This window comes from Hemitrygon akajei, unplaced genomic scaffold (genome assembly GCF_048418815.1).
Source record: "Hemitrygon akajei unplaced genomic scaffold, sHemAka1.3 Scf000046, whole genome shotgun sequence".
NCBI classification, from domain to species: domain Eukaryota; kingdom Metazoa; phylum Chordata; class Chondrichthyes; order Myliobatiformes; family Dasyatidae; genus Hemitrygon; species Hemitrygon akajei.
In genome coordinates, this window is record NW_027331932.1 from 2,823,062 (window position 1) to 2,828,571 (window position 5,510).

A 5,510-nucleotide genomic window follows, 5' to 3' on the forward strand; every position below is an offset into this window, starting at 1 on the left:
CCAGGGCTCCCAAATCCCTTTGAGCCTTACTTTGTTGTTGTTTTTTTTTAATGAAAATAGTCCGCACTTTTATGTCTTCTGGCAAATTGCATGACCGTACACTTCCAGGCACTGAATTCCATCTGCCAGAACTTTGCCCATTTTCCCTCTCTGTTTAAGACCTGCAGCCTCTCTGCTAATTCAACACTACCTGTAGATGGGAAATGTTATGACCGATCTGCACGGACTGTGGTTTCACGATGAGGAGGTCAAACATTTTTTTGCAGAGGGAGATCCAACGTCTCAGAATTTGGAGCTTGTTGATAAGAACTGAGGAAATGAATGTGCTGAACGCTGAGCTGTTGCCAGTACACCGCAGTTTGACGTAATCATTGCTATTGTCCAGATGGCGCAAGGCCAAGTACAGAGCAAGTGAAGGCATGCTTCTTGTGGCTCTCAATGGCATGGATAGGACGTATGAGGACGGATCACAGGGAATTAGGTGCTAAGTTAAAGGGCAGGATGTCCCGGGTAGTGATCTCAGGATTGCTGCTCGTGCTGCTTACTGGTGAGACCAGAACCAGGAAAAACTGTACAGCTGACAGTTATGGGTTAGCACTAGTCGCAGAGGGATGGGAGCCATATTGCCAGAACAGCTTATGGAGAATTTGCGGTGGCAGATGATGAAAGGCCTCAGACAATGTTCGGTATCATATTTGTTGAGCTCAGTGCAACTCGTGGTCCTGAGCTGCACAGTTTTCAATGCAACAGAATTGTCGGGAAAGCCGATAATTGTGCTGACGATGAGGTCTCTGGTCTACAAACAGAGGCAATGTGTACTGAGGAAAGGTTAATGATTGGGGGCATTGCAGTCGAGCAGTTGAATTTCAAATTAAAATCGATATTTATAAATGAAATTAAAAAAAAGGTGAATACAGGACTGAATGTGTCACCACTTTGCTCCACTGAACCCTTCTCCATCATTCTTAGCCTCCACGACACAACTCTTTGTCTGCGTGAACCGGTCTATCAACAACAGCCCTCCACATCTCTGGCCCCAACCCAAGCCGCTCTTCTACAGATCTCCTTCTCTCTATTCACGGGGATCTGTAAGGAGGATAGGGGACAGTTGACGTATGGTTTCACTCCCTTTTCCAACAGACATTAGTCCCTCGGTTCTGAGCCTCTCCACAGTTCTGTGTGAATCGTCCTGTCATGCGGTTCCTGCCGTGTGTGCAATCTCACCACTCCGTCCCTGCCCACTGCTCGCCTCCCCTTCCTTCCTCTTCCGGATACAACACAGCGTCTCTCAGACACACACACACAGTCTTCCGGAACGGCTGGAGGTAGGGAGGTGGTGGGGAAGGGAGAATGGGGAGAGGGAGAGGAGGAGTGGGTGAGGTATGAGGGTGGGGTTGAGGGAGACGGAAAATGTGGAGAGGAGGGAAGGTTGCGAGGAGTACGAATTCCGAGGGCATTTGTTTACCCTCACTCGGAGGGAGGAGCGTTGGGGGTGTGTCTCGCCGACAGATCGTCTGATGTCTGAAACCCAGGCGATGAGCAGGAGCAATGGGTCTGAAATCCAGGACCCAAATGGGGTGGGGGGGGGTGGATGAATGGGGTAAGGCTGGGGTTGCAAATCTTCAGCACAATAGAGGCTTTCTATGGATGACACAAATACCTATTATTTCCTCGCTTATCACCCCTGCCGTCCCCGTCTACACCCTCCTTCCATTCCTTCCCTCCCGCCCTCCTTCCATTCTCTACTCTCTTCCCCAATCACGCTTCAAATCTCTACTCCCCTTCTATTTCTTCCCCTCCCGTCACTCTCATCTCTCACGACCGCCTTCTCACACGCCCGCTATCTCTCTCCTCCCCGCACTTCCTCCCCCTGCTCCCTGTCCCTCTCTTCATCCGCCTGTCATCAGGTGTTTGTGGACGACGGCCTGCCGCTACGGGTTTCCTCTATCGACGGTTCCATCCCTCTCCTGAGCTCGGAGACCCGACAAGATGGCCGAGAACCAGACCGACGCCAACAGACAGTTCACAGGAAGGGATTCACAGGCTACTTTGAGAGGTGAGTGGGGCGGAGAGTGGGAGGGAGCTTAGCGCTCTGTCTGACCCCGGTAGTGTGTACTGGGATACTAGACACTAGACACTAGACACGAGAATACTACAGAAGAGTACAGGCCCTTCAGCCCTCGATCCTGTGCCAGCCTATATTATATTATTTTTTTTTAAAACACTAAACCCACCTACCCCGTAACCCAATACAGGCCCTTCAATCTTGAAATCCTTTTTGTGAACCTCGTTTGAACCCTCTCCACTTTGAGCACAATCTTTCTAAGATAAGAGACCCAAAACTGTTCACAATACTCCACGTGAGGCCTCACCAGCGCTTTATAAAGTCTCAGCATCACACCTTTCCTTTTATGTTCGAGTCGAAATGCTGACATGCATTTGCCCTCCTCACTACAGACTCAACCTGAAAAGGTTACGACATTGTGGGCTGAGGGGCCGGGAACATGCTGTAGATTTCTATCTTTAGGGAATCCGGCACAAGGGCTTTAAAGTCCCCGTGAATCTCTGATTTGTTTTCTTTGTGTTTTCTCTCCATTTAGAAAATAGTCAACCCTTTCATTTTCTCCCAAAGTGCATGACCATATATATTTCAACACAGCAGTACATCTGCCATTTCTTTGCCCTGTCTAAGCCCTTCTGTAGCCTGTCTACTTCCTCAAAACTACCTTCCCCTCCACTTATCCTCCTACCGTCTGCAAACTGTGGAGCCACGTTCATGGAGCTGCATACATGGACAGTAAGATCCCTCTGCTCATCGACACTGTCTTGTCTTTAATAGTGTGCTTTATCTTTCTATTTGTCCGGGTTGAACTCATCTGCCATTTCTCCAACCATATCTGCAAGGGATTTCAGCAGAGCAGCAATTGCTTTCGTTTCTGGGAAAAGATGAGGAAGGTGCAGGACATGTGTATTCCAAAAATAAAGAAGTTCTCAGTACTCAAGAAGTTTTCGATTTTGGCCGAAAAGGGAACTCAAAGCTCTTGTAAAAGCCAAAGAAAAATACCCTGACATCCCCTCTGTACCTACTTCTAAGCAGCTTAGAACTGTGCCCTCTAGTGCTATCCATTTCACTCCTGGGGGAAAAAAGGCCTGTGACTATCCAAACGATCAATTCCTCTCATCATCTCATATACCTCTATCAGGTCGTCTGTCATTCTCCATCGCTCCAAGGAAAAATGGCCGAGTTTACTCTCCCTATTCTCATAAGGCAGGGTCTCCAATCCAGGCAACATCCTTGTAAATCTCCTCTGCATCCTTTCTATCGTTTCCACATCCTTCCTGTAGTGAGGCGACTAGAACTGAGCACCGTATTCCAAGTGAGGTCTGATCATTTGTAATATTACCTCTCTGCTCCTAAACTCAGCTTCACGGTTGATGAAGACCAATGCGCCGTATGCTTTCTTAAGCACAGAGACAACCTGCGCAGCATCGTTGAGTGTCCTATGGACTCGAACTCTAAGATGTCTCTCAGCCACCAAATTGCCAAGAATCTTTCCATCATATTTGACCTACAAAACAGGACTACCTCTCACTTATCCTGGTTGAACACCATCTGCCACTTCTCAGCCCAGTTTTGCATCCTAGGACTGTCCCGCTGTAAGCTGGGACAGACCTCATTATTGGGGGTATCTCACCAACCCCAAACATGTATAGTCCGCAAATTTACGAAGCCACACCTCCACATCTTCATCCAGGTAATTTATAAAATCACGAAGAGTAAGGGTCCCAGAACAGATCCCTGAGGAACTCCACTGTTCACCGGCCTCCATGCAGAATATGACCCATCTAAATCCTTCTGTGGGCAAGCCAGTTCTGCATCCAGAAATCAAAGTTCCCTTCTGTCCCATGCACCCTTACTTTCCCAATAAACCTTCCATGGGTACGTTATCAAATTCTCGTTGAAATCACTATACACTAGATCTACTGCGCTACCTTCATCAATATGTTCAGTCACATCATCAAAAAAAATAAATAAAATCAATCCGGCTATTAAGGCACGACCTACCTTTGCATATCCATGCTGACTATTACTAATTATATCATGCCTCTCCGAATGTTCACAAATCCTGCCTCTCAGGATCCTCTGCTCCTACGTAGCAAACACTGAATTAAGACTCATTGATCTATAATTTCCTGGGCTAGCTCTACTCCCTTTCGTGAATAAAGGAACAACATCCGCGACCCTCTAATCCTCCGGATCCTTACCCGTCCCCATTGATGATACAAACATCATCGCTGCAAGTTCAGCAATCTCCTCGCTCGGCTCGCACAGTAGCCTGATCCTCCATTCCCTGTGACTTTTGCAACTTGATGCTTTCTAAAAACTCCAGCATTTTGTCCTTATTAATGTGTACATGCTCAAGGTTTTCAGTCCGCTCTAAGTCACCCGTACAAACGCCAGAATCCTTTGCCCGAGTGAATTCTGAAGCAAAGTATTCATTATGTATCTCTGCTGTCTACTCCGGTTCCATCCACACTTTTCCACTGTCACACTTGATTCGTCCTAATCCCTCACGTCTTATCCACTTGTTCTTCACATACTTATCGAGTGCGCTGCGGTGCACCTGAATCCTACCCTCCAAAGGGTACTTTTGGCCACTTCTGGCTCTCCTAATTTCTTTCTGAAGCTCCTTCCTGCTAGCTTTATAATCTTCCAGATCTCTGTCATCAACTAGTCTTTTGAACTTTTCATAAGGCCTTCTTTTATTCTTGACATCATTTCCAACAGCCTTTGTTGACCACGGGTTCTGTACCGTACCATCCTTTCCCCTTCTCATTGGAACATGCCTATGCATAGCTCCAACCAAATATCCCGTAAACATGTCCCATAACTCTTTCTTACAGTTCTGAGAACACCTGATCCCAATTTATGCTTCCAAATTCCTGCCTATTAGCCCCATATGTTGGCTTAATTCAATTAAACGCTTTGCTAACTGATCTGTTCCTATCCCTCTCCAATGTTATGATAAAGGAGGGAGAGTGTGATCACTGTCCCCTTTGGAGTTATGATGTGGTGGCCATTACAGCGACTTGGATGCCTCAGGGACAGGAATGGTTATTTTAGGGGCCGGGTATTGATGTTTCAGAAAGGACAGGGAGGGAGGCAAGCGAGGTGGGGTCGTGGCACTGTTGAACAGAGATAGTGACACAGCTGCAGAAAAGGTGTACGCCATGCCGGAATTCTCTACGGAGTCTCTGCGGATGAAGATTAGTAACAGGAATTGTTGGATAACTTTAATGTGTGTTTTTATAGGCCGCCCAATAATAGCAGGGATATCGAGTAGCAGACAGGAAAGCAGAGGTGTACGCCATGCCGGAATTCTCTACGGAGTCTCTGCGGATGAAGATTAGTAACAGGAAGGGTTGAATAACTTTAATGTGTGTTTTCATAGGCCGCCCAATAATAGCAGGGATATCGAGTAGCAGACAGGAAAGCAGAGGTGTACGCC